This window comes from Microtus pennsylvanicus, chromosome 6 (assembly GCF_037038515.1).
Source record: "Microtus pennsylvanicus isolate mMicPen1 chromosome 6, mMicPen1.hap1, whole genome shotgun sequence".
Taxonomy (NCBI): Eukaryota; Metazoa; Chordata; class Mammalia; order Rodentia; family Cricetidae; genus Microtus; species Microtus pennsylvanicus.
This window is the reverse complement of record NC_134584.1, coordinates 111,885,572-111,903,945: the sequence shown is the minus strand read 5'-3', so window position 1 is coordinate 111,903,945 and position 18,374 is coordinate 111,885,572. Positions and strand designations below refer to the sequence as shown.

The 18,374-nt window shown below is 43.3% G+C and overlaps 1 long non-coding RNA gene across 1 annotated transcript in view; it reads right to left on the bottom strand.

Moving 5' to 3' along the window:
* The window catches only part of LOC142852977 (uncharacterized), a 97,949-nt gene extending 87,563 nt beyond the window's left edge, over window positions 1-10,386 (bottom strand). The window contains exon 1 of the long non-coding RNA XR_012911042.1: window positions 10,237-10,386. This is a non-coding gene — a long non-coding RNA (uncharacterized LOC142852977). The remainder of the gene's footprint in view (window positions 1-10,236) is intronic.
* Between the last annotated feature and the right edge of the window lie 7,988 nt (window positions 10,387-18,374).

Sequence of the window (18,374 nt, the reverse complement as noted above, 5' to 3'; positions counted from 1 at the left end):
CATCGGGCTTGCGCAGCCACACTCTCCCTGGCTGAGCCGTCTCCCCAGCACTGTTCCGTTCTTCTGTGTCTATCTGTCTCAGTATTCCGTGGCTATGTCCAAATTATTGCTGGACTTCAGCATCCCTACTCTCCTCAGTTCCACACAAATCTGCGCTTTCCCGATGATACTTTAGAATTCTTTACATCTTTTCCTCAGTTTCCATTGTTTTCATCCTGCCAGCTTCTTGTTCTGTGCTGTCAATAAACATCTATATTTCCCCGCAGATTTCCCCTGCCTCCGTTAGCTCCTCTCTTCCTGGGATGCTTCTGCCTGAGCTCACATCCCTTCTGCTTGCGGAATTTCTGTTATTGGTTATTTTATTTATTTAAACTTCTGACAACGGATACTTTCAGTCTTTGCCTAGAAATTTCTTTATCGTGCCTTTTTTATTTAAATGAGACTTTCTCTAGAATAAATTGATTCTAGACTTTTAGTTACTTTCATTTCCTACTTAAAAAGTATCACCGCTCTCTTTTGGGAGTCCATCGCATCTGTTGCTACATTGTCTGTGATTTGTGTTACTGTCCCTCTGAAAGTACCGATTCATCTACGGCTTTGGGCTGTGACTCTTTCGCTATAGTTGCATACACACTGAAGCAGGCTGCCTCACAGAACCCGGAGCTCACCATTTCAGACTGTCCCAAGAATTCTCTATCTGCAGCTCTTGCATGCTGGGAATTACAGAAGGATCACTGTCCCCACCAGTTTTTATATGACTCTGGGGATCTGAACTCCAGTCCATACACTTGCACAACAACTAATTTACCTACTAAGCCATCTCCCAAGCCACTTCTCCCACAAATGTTTAAGTTTTTAAGATTTATTTTATTCATGTACTGTATCTGTATAAGTATATGTAACACATGTGTGGGTACCTGTGGAAGCTGAAGAGAGATAAGACTTTATTTTTAGATAAGGTCTCACTATGTAACCTTGGCTGGCCTAGAACTTACTGTGTAGACCAGTCTGGCCTTGAACTCATGGAGATCTATCTGCCTCTGCCTTCAAAATATACTGGGCTGAATTCTTAATTATGTATTAGACATCATTTATATATAGACCACTCATGGCCCATATGATATTATCCACACTGGAACTAGATTCCCATTTCTTGATAAGGCCAGCACTTGGATTAAACCAATTGTCAATAGATCTAGGCTGTGGCTGGCTAAGGCTCTTTACCTCTGTTTGGTTCACGTGGGTTGCTAAGGCATGGATTTCCAAGCTTTGCACCTACAGCCTGAGGTTTCTCTGTCCTCGGTCCTGAAAAGCCCTAGCTGAGATCCGTCTCATCTCCCGAATTTCAGTCTCTGACCACCCCCAATCACAATGGTTTCCGACTCTTTCTTCCTGGAAAGGCCCCCACATTATTTTATCTCAGGTGGGCCTTCAATCCCTCAGGCGCCTCTGGATTGCAGGGCATTTTACCTCCTTCTCAAGACATCTTGACTTAAATTTGCTGGCCTATATTAAGACCAGTCCAATATTCTACTTCTGTGGTTATTCCTTCCATGCATGGCCAAGAAAGTTGGTCACTGTTGTCCCCAAGACTGTCTACCTTTGCAGGTTAGTAGTTCACTCCCGAAATAGGCAAATGCCTTCCTCCAAGTGACAATAATACACACCTCTCCTTCCTAGAATTTAGTTCATCCAATCTTTGTGAAATCCATAGTTCCCTGGTAGCTTTCACCTTTTTTTTAAAACTCTTGTTCATAATCTTTTTCTATTGCTTAAGAATTTTATACAAGTGGAAGGTGGTGGTGGTGCATGTCTTTAATCCCATCTCTCGGGAAGCAGAGGCAGGTGGATCTCTGCGAGTTTGAGGCCAGCCTGTTCTACAGAGCAAGTTCCAGGACAGGCACCAAAGCCACAGAGAAACCCTGTCTGGAAAAAAAAAAGAATTTCATACAGGTATATGCTATGTTTTGATCAAAACTATGCCCCAATCTTTTCCTTTCAATGCCTCCACTATGCCCCCTTCACCACCACAGGGTCTTCTGTAACCCATGTTGGTTTCATTACTATGTAGCCAAAGATGACATTGAACTTCTGGTCTTTCCACCTCTACCTCCCCGTTGCCAGAATTACAAGCATGCACCCCATGGCCTGTGCTGGAGATCAAACCCAGGGACTCATGCATGCTTGGTAAGCATGCTACAAACTGAGCTACACCCCAGCCCTTGTTAAGTGTTTTTATTACACAGAGGCTGCAGTCATTTACTATGGCTCATTACATGACCCCTGGAAATAAAGGTCATATTGGCTTCTTCTCAGTTCTGTCCAGTATATTTTATATGTGCCCTTTAAGTCAGTTTTTAAATTAAAACTTGGAGTTTATTTACACTTTGGAGTCCAATTTAATAATGAATGGTATATTTAACCTTGAATCCTTGTTGATGATGTTTTATTCAGTTTTTATTATTATTATTATTTCAGTTTATTCTCTATGGCATAGAATTGATAGCAATATTATTTGATTTTGTTCTTTTAACATAGAACAAGGCCACTCCTGGGATCACGTGAAAAATTCTTTTCATCATTGCCTTAAGCAAATATTAATCAGAAAAGTATGTTAAGATTGTGGTGCTATTTCTCCCAAAATTAAAATGGAATTAAATAAGTCATTTATGCATTGTTAAAAATGACGGAGCAAGCCAAATGGTGGTGGTGCACATCTTTAATCCCAGCACTTGGGAGGCAGAGACAAGCAGATTTCTGTGAGTTCGAAGCCAGCCTGATCTAGAGAGCGAGTTCCAGGACAGGCTCCAAAAGAAAGAAACCCTGTCTGGGGGTGGGGGGAATGATGGGACCAAGGAGATGGGTATTGGGTAAAGGTAATTGCAACCAAGGTAACAACCTGAATTTAATTCCCAGTACCCACTTGGCAGAAGGAGTCAATTAATTCTTGTTTCCTGCAAGTTGTCCTCTGCCTTCCACATGCTGCCATGACATGCTCATCATACACACACACATGCACTATAAACACAATAAATAAGTGTGATTTATATATATAGATATGTGTGTATATATATACATACATACATACATATGGTAATAGCCTCTTGCCTCTGATAAAGAAATGTAAAAACGGAGTGATAAATTGGCAGAGTATAGAATTAAGTAGCAGAAAAGATTAAAAATTAATTAACCCAAATTTCAAGGACTGTCCTTTTTAGAGGGCTGATTAACACTTCTACTTGACTCAGCAACTCTCTCCTTCGAGAACAATGACCCACTCAGAGCCATATATGACTAATGCATGCTAATAAAAATCACTTAAAATGATTCTGCCCCTGGAGTATGGGTTAGCAGCAGCTTTGGGCCATTGAACTGTTTATTCCCCCAATTCCAGGTATGATCCACAAAAGAGAAGAGACAAGCACATGAGTGAGCTCTACGATGATAAGAGATGAGCAAAAGCCTGCTAAGACCCCCCAAGCTGGGTCTGCAGCCTGTCATCCTGGCTACTGAGGATGCGGAGGCTGTGGAATTGGCAGTCAAAGTCTACACAGGCTACAGTGAGTTCAAGGCCAGCTTGGACAACTTCGGGAAACCCTGAAAGAAGTCAGAAGTACTGGCAAAGCTAGAAGGATGACTTAGCAGGTCAAAGCCCTTGCTGTCCAAGCCTGATGCCCTGAGCTGAATCCCATGGAAAGATGGATGCACTGCTGTGAATCTGTAACCCCAGAACTCAAGAGGAGAGGTGCAGGAGGGAGAATGGTGTAGAAACTCACAATAGGAAAGGCAGCAGAACCAGCAAGAGAGACCCTGCCTCAAAAACAGATGGAAGGAGAAAACTCATTCTGTGAGAGCCAAAGTTACACTGTAAATTTTTAATTACTATGCCTAAGATACACAAGAAACAAAAATGCCTCTGGTCTGCAAGCCCCTTGCCCAAGGACAGACAGTTTCTGAAATGCTGGAGGCTGGTATTTATGGGAGATAATAAGCCACCTGTTTTCACTCCCCTAAACAAGTTTGTTTTGCACCAAATGTGCCTGATCTGTGTTTGCAGGCCCTTTAAATGTAGAAAATGCATCCTTATACACTTGTCCCTGATTGGATGTAGGCTGGAGGTACGTCAGGATGTATGCTTGTCTCTGACTGAACCTTATGGGAAATGCAATGAATTATAGATTTTCCTTCTTAAGCCTTTGCCTTACTTGATTCTGAGACATTCCCTGGGAACCTGGGTATGGACCTAGCCAGAACCCATCTACCTGGCCAGTGTTTAATTAAAGCTTGGTTCAAATTTGCCTTTAAACTGTGGTAGTGGTCTTATTCTCCATCAGTGGGATTAATGACTCCTCTCTTAAAAGGTGCTGACTTCCACATGCACCATGTGGCCCACACAATCCCACACTGACACACATACATCATTCAGGCATGCACACACACTAATAACAATCCTAAATTAAAATTTAAAAGTAGTACTGACACTATAGCTCCATGGTAGGGCACTTGCCTAACACATACAAGATCTGAATATTAGATTAGATTCCAGTACTGAAAATACGACAACAAAAAAGACTATTCATGATGCTAGGGTTAGGGCTGGGACTGTAGCTTACTGGCAGAGCCCCTGCCTAGAACCCACAATACCCTTGAGAAGAAAAGTTGGGGAGTCAGAGAGGAAGCTATAGCTCCATGGTAGAGTGCTCATCCATTTATCCACAGGGCTCTGAGTCCAAACTCCCACACAGATGGAAAAGAAGATACTAAAGCAATATATACCAACGGAGGACAATTAAACAGTGAGAATCTCCTCTCTTTAGGGCCATGAATGCATCTGAGAAATTCCCAGATGAATCCATATGAGATGCTTGACAGGCATCTACGCAGGAAACGCAAATACTTGAAGACATGCAGGTGGCCCAGGGCACTGTTTGAACAGCTCTCCTCGGTTCAACTATTTGTTTAATGAGATAGAATAAATTTCAGGTTATGATTTTCTTAAGCTAATCTTCTTCACCTTGCGTCATCTAGGAAATGGATTGTGGAAACTCTACACGGGCAGATCCGATAACAGGGGTGTTCGTTCTGGCCTCGTCGGTAGCTGACAGTATGGCTGTCGAAGTATGGGTTCTCTGTAGTCTGTATTCACTTGTCTGTAAAATGGAAATCATGTACACATTCCCCACTTACTGTGGGAGATGCAAAGGAGAGCGTTATCTATGAAACGTGGAAACCATAATTTGCTACCCATAAAAATCAAGTTAGTGTAAGAGAGATTAGTTTCCACCGGGCTGTAGACCTCCAGAGTAATTCTTAATATCATTATAACTGGTAGTCATTTTTTTTCCTAATCAAAACTACAAATACTTAAGTAAGAATATATAAGTGAGAATTAAATCAAACAGGACACTGGGATTTTTCAGTGGGTTAGACACTCCAACAAATTCCTCATTATGGTGAATAAAATGAGGCCTCAGAACAATTCATTGGTGAAATTCTGACCTCTGGTTTGATAGTATTAAAGGTGGGGACTCTTGGAAGTAATTCATGAGATGGAGACCCTCGTTAATGGGATTAACACACTGACGAATGGGACCCTAGAGAGCTCTCTCACCCTTTTCCTACCATGTGCAGAGACAGTAAGAAGGTCAACAATCTGCAACCCTAAAATGGGTCCTCCATAGAGCCCACAATCTGGCCCCCTGGTGTCGGGACTTCAAGCCACCTGGTCTGAGATAAGCAAACTTAGGAAAAGCTTGTCAACCCAGGCTCTGCTTGGCTTGTGCTAGGGACACACCCTTCTCCCTACATTACACTTGATAACCTAGGACTCAGTCCTGCATGGATCTATATGTATACCCCACTTCAAACAGCAAAGTAAGTTTCTCCTCCCTGAGGAACCACTTGGTGATGCCCCTTTTGGGGTCAGTTTCCAGTCTAACACTCTAGAGGACATCCAGGAATAAGAGAGAGGGGGTCAATTAGACCTGAACTGGTTCAGGGTACATGTGCATTGAGGCAAAGTGTGGCCTCTGAATGAATATTTAAAGGAACGCCCCTATTTACCATGCTATGCCTGTGTGTAATAGAGCATGCATATGAGCAAAGTCATGCTGATGAGAAAGAACGTGTCAGAAAGCAAAGTGTGGTGATCTGAATGAAAATGGCACCCATAGGCTCATAAGCTCATATTTGCATGTTCCGTCCCGAGTTTGGAAAGGATTAGGAGTTGTGGCTTTGTTGGAGGAGGTGTGCCACTAGAGTGGACTTTGAGGTTTCAGAAACCCACACCAAGCCTTAGAAACTGAACTTTATTTGAGATGAGTGTGTGTAACTTCCTCCTGAAAGGACTCAACCTTAATGCTCAACCGTTTAGCACAGTCTCCTTTCTCTCTTCCCCTCCTCCTGAGCAGGGGAGGAGCCTGGATGAGCGGTGACAGGAAGAACACAGCAAAGCATTTAGTAAACTACCGCGCTTCTTATCTGATACCATTTGCAGGGGAGTGGGCAAGGTCTCACTCTAGGCCAGGCTAATCTTGGAACTCACTCTGTAGCCCAGGTTGACCTCAAACCCACAGTAATCCTCCTGTTTCGACCTGAGACTACAGGCGTGTGCCACCACGTCCAGCTAGTACCTGATTCCTTTCGGAGGCAGTTCTTGTCTGGCCATATTATAGCTTGATCAGAATGCATTAAAAAATAGAATGTTAACTGTACACGCTTATTACTAGATGGATCCGACAACGTACTTCAGGAGACATCCACGCGGAAAAGAATTTTTATCTGCAGGCAGGAATGAAAGAGACTAGAGAAAGTCTAAAAAGTCTAGGATTTGCAAAGTCAGACAGGCGAGAGCATTTCATCCCCGGCTAGCGGAAGATTAAAGGAAGGAGCCTTTCTTCTCCTCATTCCTGTCATGGTCTGTTTTCTCTCACACTGGGCAAACGGTGACATTTGTCACACCTTTCAGCCAGAGCCTGGATCACCCACATTCCAGTCCCCCCACTCCGCCCTCCCCTTCGCTGTTCCCTCCCCTCCACACAGTCCACACACATTGCTGTTCAGACCTCTGAATGCCATGGGCCTCCGAGCTTTGTCTAAGGACATTTTTAAAATTTATATATACCCTCCCTCCTTGGAGAGTGCCCGACTCTAATGCTATGTATGTGCTGATAAATCCCTAACTTCTGGTCAGAATTCTAGCTATGCAGGCTTGGTGGTAAGAGCTTGTAGTCCCAGCTACTCAGAGTCTGAGGCAAAACCATCATTAGTCTGTAATATAGAGAGCAGTAAAGGAAACCCAATCTCAAAAGGAAAGAAAAAGCTACCGTTTTCTACTTGGACTGAAAATGGGCATCTCAACCCTCTGCACAAAATAAAGAATTGGAGGCATATGCCTCTCCCATAGCTGCTCTTCTGAGCGCTTCCTGATGTCAGAAAATGGAAATCCCATCTTTCCAGTTTCAACGCTATTATCATAGTGTCCCATTTGTACCTTCTCCATACCCAACCTATTGGTGACTCCCTTCTCTGTTTTCTGAACCTATGGAGAATCTGAGCCCTTCTCGATAGCTTTCTGGTATGAATATTACACCTCCAACTCCTTTCCCTACTTTCTCCCAAGCTGGTCACTTAGAAGCTATTCAAAAATTAGCGACCAGTGTTTCATTTCAAACAAGGCTAACCCATGTCACTTTCTCAGACTCAGTTTAGCTAGAGCTGGGGAGGTGACTCAGGGGTTAAAATACTTGCTGTTCTTGCAGAGGATCCAAGTTCAGTTCCCAACACCCATATCTGGTAGCTCACAGCTGCCTGCAACTCTTAACTCCAGAGAATCTGACACCCTCTCCTGGCCTTACAGGCACCTGCACTCATGTCTGCATACCACAAACACAGATGCATACACATAGTTTTAAAAGTAATAGTAAATTTTTTTAAAAAATTAAAAACAGACAGTGAGTTTGCCTTCTCATGACCAGATGATAACTTTTATTTCTGCTTAGTCTCTACAGAGAACACAGCAAAATACATGTCACCTAAGGAAGTGAGAACATCTCTTAGCAGACATCAAATTTGCTGGCATCTACATTTGAATGCCCAGCTCTCAGAACAGTGAAATGAAGCCTCTGGGTCTCGGTGAGAGGCTGTCACAGTATCCAGGGTACCAGAGAGCTAGATCTCAGACAAAGATCCATGGTTCCTAGCTTCAAGATCAATGTTGATGGGACAGTGGCCTCACTGATCCCATGGTCTGCCTGGAGCTAATAGTGAAGGCTTGAGTAAAATAATTATGGGGGTAGTAAAATAATTGTTATAAAAAATAATTTACAGGATGAATCCCAAGGTTGCACAGTGTTTGTGGGCTAAAAAACAAGACTTAGCATCTGCCCTGGAAACTGGGACCCTGGGTTCTTTGCACTCCATTCAAAGCAGTTCACCTTACACGTGCATATATGTGTGTATGCAGATATACATACGCGGATTTACGTGTGTGTGTGTGTGTGTGTGTGTGTGTGTGTGTGTGTGTGTGTGTTTCTCTTTAAATACCTACAGAGCCAGTGAGATGGCTCAGTGAGCAACGTCTGCTACCAAGCCTGACAACCTGAGCTTGGACCATACAGAAGAAGGAGAGAACCAAATCCTCTAAGCTGTCTTCAGATCTCCACATAAGTGCCATAGTACAGATGCACTCACTCCCAAACACTGATGATAGATAGATGATAGATAGATAGATAGATAGATAGATAGATAGATAGATAGATAGGGATAGGTATAACGCAAAATTTTAATGTTTAGATATCTTAAGAATCAACTTTACTGTGTGACCCCAGGACAACAGACATGATACCTCTCTCAGGTATTTGGCTTCTTTATAAATCCAGTATAGAGACTAGAATCAATAATACCTAAAAATACCTAATTTCCCTTCCAGGACCAAAGCATGAATTATCTGTTTTATATTCAGGCGATGTCTTCAGAGTTCAATACAGAGATAGACATTTGCACCCTTAAGCAAGTATCCCTCTCCAGAGCAGCTTACACATGCCAGGCTGCCAGAAGGCTTGCTCTGGGCTCAGCAAATCAGCTGCTAACAACCCTGCTCTTCCCACGCTGTTTTCTCCTGACACTCAAAAAAATTACTCTTCGAAGTTTTTCAAGACTTCCCTGCACCCATCTTTTAAGATGTCTTGCAAATTGGCCTGCACTAGTTTTAAGATTAGATTTTTTTTTTCCATTTCGGAATTCATGTTTCAGTTTAACGAAAACCAAATCCTCTTACAAAGTATGTGTCGACAACCCAAATACCATCATGGCTGAATGGAACCAACTCAGATAAGCCAGTATCAGCTCCCAGAGCTTAGAAAAAAGGCCCCAGCATCTCTTAGATGATATGCTCTGATGGACGGGTGCTTAACATTACTTGGAAGATCTCTGCCTTAAGTCTTACCGTTGCTAATAAATTCCCTCATGATAAAACAGGATACAGGATCCGGTACCAAAGGGGACATTTTAGTCACTTCTCCTCTTGCTGATCATAACACTATCTTCTTCTAAATAGACAGTTTGGTGGACATTTTAGTTTGGTGCATTCGGGGGATCAGCAAATCCAAACTAAAATGCATTTTCTCACTAGGCGGGAGTCTACCTGGAGACCACTAGGAATCCTTTATCGCTAGCCACCGGAGTAGATCCAGCAATCCATCCAGGGACACTTCCTGTCCTGTGTATAAAGTTCCCTCTAAATGCTGGCCGGGTACACTGTTCTCCAAGAACAGAACAGAGCTGGAATCAGTGACCTAGAAAGGCAGATCCGTGGCGAGAAGGCTGCAAGAAGCAATCCTCACTTGCACCCTGTCGCTGTTATGGTACAATGTGCCCGATATTCTCAGCACCTACCAAGAGAATGGCATGTGTATGCCATTTATCCCAATTCTGGGCTCAATTAGGATAATTATAAATCAGTACCCCTAGTGTGAATTGAGTACATGTTGTTCAAAATGACACTCATTTGGGGGAACGATTATATTCATTTTATAACCACCCGGTCCACAAAACATCCTCCTTTTCCTTCGTTTAGGAAACAGCCAGCAAACTCCCTCTCTGGTTAAACAATTAGAAGCGTTCTCCTCTAAATCTCTGTCTTGGTGTTTCTAACTTTAAAGGCTTAAATGTTTTCCTTCCTGGGCACTCATCCTTGCTGCCATCTGCCTCCTTGTGTATAGGGTCACGGCGGCTCACCTTTTAAACGCTCTCTATAGAGATGCCACCCGTCAAGACCTTCCGATCTAGCTGGTAAACAGGTTGAGAAATCCATTCGCTGTGAGGGAGTAAAATCCATGTCGTTCTCGGTGCTCCTTCGCCATCTTTCATCCCTCGCTCTGCATTTCAAACCTGAACCCGGCTGGTGCACTCCTCAGGAGGAAATCGAAGGGCAGGTTACTACTGTATCCATTGCCTTCCTGGGTCTCTGGACTTTTGACTAAATGTAGCCCTGTGGAGAAGAGAAATGGATCGGTGGTTAAGAACACTTGCTGCTCTATCCGGAGGACTGGAGTTCAGGTCCCAGCACCTATAGCTCTAGCTCCAAGGAATCTGATGCCTTATCCTTTTTTTAAATTTATTTATTAAAATTTTCCACCTCCTCCCCACCTCCCATTTCCCTCCCACTCCCCCCACTCCCCGTTCCCCTCCCTCTCCAGTCCTAAGAGCAGTCAGGGTTCCCTGCCCCGTGAGAAGTCCAAGGACCTCCCCCTTCCATCCAGATCTAGGAAGGTGACCATCCAAACAAACCAGGCTCCCACAAAGCCAGTCCATGCAGTAGAATCAAAACCCAGTGCCATTGTCCTTGTCTTCTCAGTCAGCCCTCATAGTCAGCCACATTCAGAGAGTCCAGTTTTGATCACATGCTCCATCAGTCCCAGTCCAGCTGGCCTTGGTGAGCTCCCATTAGATCAGTCCCACCGTCTCAGTGGGTAGACACACCCCTCACAGTCTGACTTCCTTGCTCATGTTCTCCCTCCTTCTCATTTGGACCTTGGGAGCTCAGTCCAGTGCTCCAGTGTGGGTCTCTGTCTCTATCTCCATCCATCGCCGGATGAAGGTTCCGTCTGGATGGAACTCCCTGCCTTATTCTTTTAAAACATACATCTGTCTATACATGCTATACATCTGTCTATACATTGCACAAGAGCAAACATGTGTGCACACACACACATACACACAAATAAAAATAAAATTTGTTTATGTACTCCTGAAAGGAACCCTCCCCCACAGCATTTCTGCTTGACTTTTTTCATTTCATAAGAAGGGCATCTGAAGAAATACCCCTACCGTGGGCTTTGTCTGTGGCTTCAGTATGCCACAGTCCCAGCATAAAATCAAGCAACCCTTGGACTTGAACACTGAACTTCCCTCCACTGGTAACATGATTGCCCTGGTGGAATACATCCTGAAGTTCTTGGAGTGCAGGCGAAATGAAACCCACATCTCTGTATGGGCCAGATTCTGTCAAAAGTGCAGCACACTTTCACACGTGGCCAAACTGAGGAAAGCGTTCTCTCAGCTCCGTGGATGTCATCCATGGTCTAAGAAAAGTGATCGGCCAACCCAGTCACGCATTGCATCAGCACACAGCCCTCACTTCCGAGGCTGCCATGCTAGACTATTGGCTTCATACTAGGAAGTCACTTTACACATATCCGAGTGTGTCCAAATTATTTCTGGTTTCTTACTGTACTGGGTGGCTTTGTGTGTCAACTCGGCACAAGCTAGAATCATTACACAAGCTACAACCATCAGAGGAAGGAGCCTCAGTTGAGAAAATGTCTCCTTGAGATCCGGATGGAAGGCATTTCCTTATTTAGTGATCAATAGGGGAGGGCCCAGCCCATAGTGGGTACTACCATCCTGGGCTATTGGTCCTGGGTTCTATAAGAAGGTGGACTGAGCAAGCCGTGGGAAGCAAGCCAGTAAACAGCTCCCCTCCATGGCCTCTGCATCAACTCCTGCCTCCGGGATCCTGTCCTGTTTGGGTTCCTGTCCTGACTTCCTTCAGTGATGAACAGCAAGGCTGAAGTGTAAGCCAAATAAACCTTTTCCTCCTCAACTTGCTCTTTGGTCATGGTGTTTCATCACAGCAATAGGAACCCTAACTAAGACACTTTCCTAGGATTTCTTGACCATTTTTCAATGCAAAGAAATGGGAAAAGGACAGAGTATGGAGAGAATGAAGGAAGAAATAATCAAATGAGAGCACAAAGGTGTCTCTTGGTTGGCATCTATGGTGTTTCTGCTTCTCCTTTTCTCCAAAGAATGCTCAGTTTCTTTACTCACTGGCCATGTGTATATGTGCATGCATGTTTGCACATGCATAGTCACATATGTGCGTGCGTGTGTTTGCATATACACACATGCATAAATTACATCATTATACTTTGGAGATTGTTAGGTCTGGTTAATTTTGGCATGTGACTTTTTTATATGTAACATCTTTATAGTAAAGTTTAAGATGCAAAATTAAATAAAAGACAATAATAAATTATATTTTTAGTTTCTACTATATTCCTCTCCTGGCCTTGAGTGACAGCCACATTCTTGCCCTCTGTCCTGCTACCCTTTTCACAGTGCTTACTTCAGTCATCACCTACTCCACTGTTTCCAGACCAGAGGATGCCAAACAGCTTGTGGTTCAAGGAGAACATCATGCAAACACAGTAGCATAGGAGGATATAAACATGGGAGCGAGGGAAAGATGACTATGAGCATAGTTCTTGGGCCAACGAGATAGCTCCGTGTCTAAAAGTATTTGATGCATGAGTCTAATGGCCTGAATTTCATTCTTGGTGCCCATGAAAACCCTAAATTGATGACTCACTCCTGTAATCGTAACATCCCTACAGTGAGATGGAGGTGGAGACTGAATTCACCTCAGAGTTCATGGTTCAACTAACCTGTATGAAGAGAGGCCCTGCCTCAACAAGGTAAAAGAAGAAAATTGACTCCCAAAAGCTGTCCTCTGACCTCTACACACACAGTGTGACATTCACAGGCCTGCATTCACTTCCATAAACATAATGCACATACCCACACACCCACAAATTGTTGTTGTTGTTGTTATTTTATTATAAAACAATTATTTTTAAAAGAAAGAAAATAGCTTTTATAGGCTGAGCATCTACTAGCCTAGAATTGAGGAGGCTGAGGAAGGAGAATCATGAGTTCAAGGGCACCCAGAGCTATGTGGAGTGAACTTACATTGGAGTAGAAAGGTTTCCATAAAAATTTTATTATGTAGGGGTGGCACTCACTAACCTTTCTGTGCTCAAATTATTCTAGGAGAAAGTACTAGTTAAAGGTCACGGTGTCGCCTGTTTGGACTAGTGGTAACTAATCAGAGATTTGTCATATGGGGCAAGCACTGGGATCTCAACAACCATAGTCTAGGAGCTAGATTGAGAATTCCTATTTCTAGAATTCTATCCCAGTCAATTAAAGATTGTGCCTTACAAGAGTCAAGCCAAGAGGGAAAACCTACTTCTGTTCTGCATGTGTCAAAACAAGATTCAGAGTCCTGGAGCAATAAGAAAAAGATAAAGTGTTCTGCCAACCAGGTGAGAAAACTTCAGACATTTTCATTCTCCAACAAATCTGGGAGGCTGTTTGCTTCAAATGTAAAGAAAGGACTATAGAGTAAATTGTTGATTTTACAGCACAGATTAACTACTCCATAAGAACAATAACACATAAACTTCCAAATGCCTGGTGTCCCCCCCACCACGTAATAACCTCACTTAAAGTTGCTGTCTTTGAGTTTTTAATTTTTTTCTTAGAGACAAAACATGTGAACTCAACAAATAAATAGCCAAATTAAGATGAATTGGATGTGTTTGGAATGTTGAGAATCTATTTACATTTTAATAAGATATTTCCTCAGTGTAGGTCTGAGATAAATCTCCCTAGAGAAGAGACTGGGACAGAGAATTAAGAAGAAAGACATGCCCTTGACGATTTGGAGGAAAGGAAAGATAAGCAGAGGGGTGGTTAATGGAAACAGATGTGGATGTAATCCCTTCAGGAAGAAAGAAGCTGTACAAATACAACATGAGAGGAGGGGAAATGGCTTTAGATGAGGATAATGGGGAAACTTGGATGCTTTGAGAACTCCTGCTAAGGCGTGTGTGACTCATAAGTCAGAGCCCAGCCATGGGTGTGTCATGGAGGTAGCTTAAAGACAGGCGAGATGTTATGCACAATATGTTTCTTGTGAGAAAGATTAACAGGAATTTCTAAAAGTGGCAACAGAAGGCTGAAAAAGAACAATGTGTGGGCCTAAAGTTTATAAAGAACATCAAGAACAATGAACTACAGTCTATAGTAAAAGATAGTTAGTATTTATTTGTGGGGGGCATGCATACCTGTGTGCAGAAACAGAGGCCAGAAGGTGTTGAGAGCCCTCCTCTATGACTCTTCACCTATTCCTTTGAAGTAGGGTCTCTCTCTGAACTCAGGATTCACGTCTCAGCTAGGACAGAAGTCAGCCAGCACCAATAATCCTTGTGGAGCTGAGGTTACAGGCACTGGGAAGACATACAACTTATTATGTGGATTCTTGAATCTGAACTCCAATCCTCTCAGGGTTGTGGAGCAAGATTTCTTAACGACTGAGTCACTGCTCTAACCAATTGTTTTCTAGCCTAGCCTAACCTTAAGGAAACCCTGTTAGCCAATGTTGGGCATTGAAACATCTCAACAGATGTCATGGACGTCTAGTAACTACATTTTTGTAATGACTACTTGTATTTCTGCCAAGCTTTGCACGGCTTGCGGGAATATGAATATAGTAGCCCTACAGCTACTATTCCATGATTCATACCATGATGGCTGATTAATGATTACATGACAAGGAGAAATATGGATATGGTTCTCGTTTACACTGAGTAAGAACAGCAACCCCTCATACTTCAGGAGTACCCTTTCTACCTCTAAGGAAATGATCCACTATACTTGCAAGGGTGTTTTCTTTTGCTGGTTTGGGAAGGGAGACAATGTTGTTTGGTGGTGGTGGTGGCAGTGGTGGTAGTGTGTGTGTGTGTGTGTGTGTGTGTGTGTGTGTGTGTGTGTGCCCATGTGGTTGGCTGGTTCATTGGTTGGTCAGTTATTTTGACAATACTAGGGATTGAACCTAGGGCCTATCATTGAGCTATAGCCCAACCCTGGTTTATATTTTTCTCGGCTTAAAGAATGGACGCTGTGTGGCTCAAGCCCTCCATCTTTCTCTATGAAGGAAAACAGATGAACAGAACTGATAGTTGCTGGGGAAAAGAGAAGCATTGTCTTCAATGGGATAGCCACTAGCAGGTGTTCAAGCTCCCAATAATCCATCACCCAAACTCCTATAAATAATCATTATCAAATTCATTAAGTGAGCCAGTACAATGATTCTACTAGCAATGGTGTTTACTGCCAAGGTCAACAACCTGAGTTCAACCCCCAGGGCACACATGATGAAAAGAGAAAACCAACTCCTGCAAGTTGACCTTTGAACTACACACACACATATACACACACACACACATTGAAAATGAAGCAGTTTGACTTCTCTAAATCCTTGACACATTTGCCCACTAGAACTTAAACAGACTTCTAAAGTTGGTGATGATACAAGAAACCGTGGGCAATGAACCAACTGATGCCAGGAAATCAATTAATCCAAGGATGGAACTCTAGCTCTATGTAAGCTAAGCACGGGTATTCTTAGAGAGTTTTTTTTTTCCTCGCTCTTCCTTAAGAATTCTGTGTTTGCTCTGATCCAAAAGAAAAGAAAGACAGTTAAGCAAGGTATTTCTGTCAACAAACTTTGTCTCTATAGATCTGTTTATACTATGGTCCAAAGCAACAACCTTCAGTGGGCACAACCGCAAGAAGCAGAGTGGCGGAGCTGAACAGCGTAGGGCTCATACTCCATCTGAACCCACCAGCACGCCTGCTTACTGTCTCTTAACGCAAGGATTCTTCACAAGAGAAACCAATCTCAAAGCCAAAAACCCGGATACTTAGTTTACCACACCTAGGATGGAGCATGCGCATAGAGCATGAGGGTGGAGCATGCGCAAGACAAAGAACCCAGCCCCAAGAAGCTAGGCTGGTGAGGACGATATCCACTAACCTAGACAGCCTGAGTTTGTGTTCCAGGGGCCCACAAGCTAGAGAACCAGCTTCTGCAAGTTATACGCACATACACACACACACACACACATTGTCTCTCTCAAAGAAATTTTTAAATATTATTTTAATTCAAGTAATGTCAAGTATGCAGAGATTAACTATTGCTACTAAGAATCCCAGTAGAAGGTTCAGAAAAACTAATTATGTCAAGGGTTTCATAAATCTTGAATTTTTGACTTCATCCTTGCCTTTGAAAACAAAGAAGTTTCAGAACATGCCTTCGGTTGGAAAAAAAACAACAGGTTAACCAATGCTTCCCATTGGAATAAAAAAAACAGGTTAACCAATGCTTCCCACTGGTATAAAAAACAAAGCAGGTTGACAAGTGTTTCGCATTGGTATGTTAAAGGGGAGATTCTCTCTGTCCTTCAGATTTTTTTCTTTCAATATACTAAGTTGTTTTGAACAGATCTTTGCATTTGAAACTGTGATCCCTTGAGGGCTGAACACTCCAAGCCATCAGGCTAAGACAGTGGTTCTCAACCTATGGGTCATGACCCCTTTGGGAGCCAAACAACCCTTTCACAGGGGTCACCTAAGACCATCGGAAAACAAAGATATTTACATTGCAGTTCATAACAGTAACAAAATTACAGTTATGAAGTAGCAACGAAAATAATTTTATGGTTGGAGGGGTCACCACAACATGAGGAACTGTATTAAAGGGTCGAAGCCTTAGGAAGGTTGAGAACCACTGGGCTATGCAAAGGAGGGACACAGAAGATCAGGAAAGCTGCAGCCTGGCTGGTTTACTATCACAGAAAATGAGACTTCTCAGCCTAGACACCTCTGCAGAGAGATTTCCCCCTGCAGTAATGCAACCCAAAGAATTCCAATATTTAATACTTGGCTGTGCCTCTACATCACAGGCACCTTGGGTTACCTCATTCTGGAAGCTGTTTCCTCAACTCCCTCTTCTCCCTTTCCAATCATGGCCTCATTATGAGTCTCATCCCTCAGAACTAGAGCTGCACCTAAGACATACCTGGTTCATATCCAGCTCCCCACCCCACTCAATTGCTTGTGAGGTAGCATGACAGTTTGAACTGTCAACTTGACCCAATCTATAACAACCTGGGAAGAGACTCACAGTGTGGGAGTCTAGGATCAGACTGACCAGCACACACACAGGTCTTTGGGATGTTGTCTTGTTTGTCTCGACTGACATGAGAAGATCTGCCCACTGTGGGCAGCACCATTCCCTGCCATAGTGAGACAGCATTGAGAGTAAACAGGGGGGCTGAGCACAGGCATGAATGCATTAATTCACTATTCCCTGCTCTTGGTTATGGGTGCTGTTGTTTCAGGCCCCTTCTGCATTAGTTTCTCCAAAGTGATAGACCATAATCTAAAATGGTGACCATTTCTCCCGTATATTGCTTTTGTCAGGGTATTTTATCTTAGCAACAGGAAATGAAACCAAGATAGGTATGCTTTCTAGACTGTGATAAAGAACCATGTCCAAAAGCAACTTGGGGAGGAAAGGGTTCATTTGGCTTAGAGGTTACAGTCCACCATCAGAGAAAGCCAAGGCAGGAACTCAAGCAGGACAGGAACCTGGAGACGGAACCAAAGCAGAGGTCATTGGAGTAATGCTGCTTATTAGCTCATTCCCCCTGGGTTGCTCAGTTTCACTCGGCTAAAACCCAGGACCATCCCATTCCTTTAAAAACTATTTTATTTATTATCATTACCATGCATGTGTATGTGTCTGCATCTGTATAATATTCACACATCCCAGAGTCACACGTGAAGGTCAGAGGACAACTTTGTGGAGTTGGTTCTCTCCTTCCAGGTTTATGTGGCTTCTAAGGATAAACTCGGGTCCTCAGACTTGAGCAGCAAGGACCTTTTCCTGAGAGCCAATGCACTGGCCCTCCATTCTGTTCTGTTTCTCAGTCTTTTTTGTGGTTGATCCACATCCAAGCTACATGTCTCTGTTGATTCCGCTAAGAAGTACAAAAGGACATAGCAAGGAGAGCCACTGGTCCATTTTCTGTAGGACCCCTAAAGATATAGGACCTGAAAGATCAAAACAGCAATCTGAGCTGTAATTGCTGGACCACTTTCTTCTGCCAGACAGAGTCCCTGCACCCAGCAAGAGGCATCCTTGATGAATGGTGGCTGGATTGCCACCTGTGAAGACCAGCTCT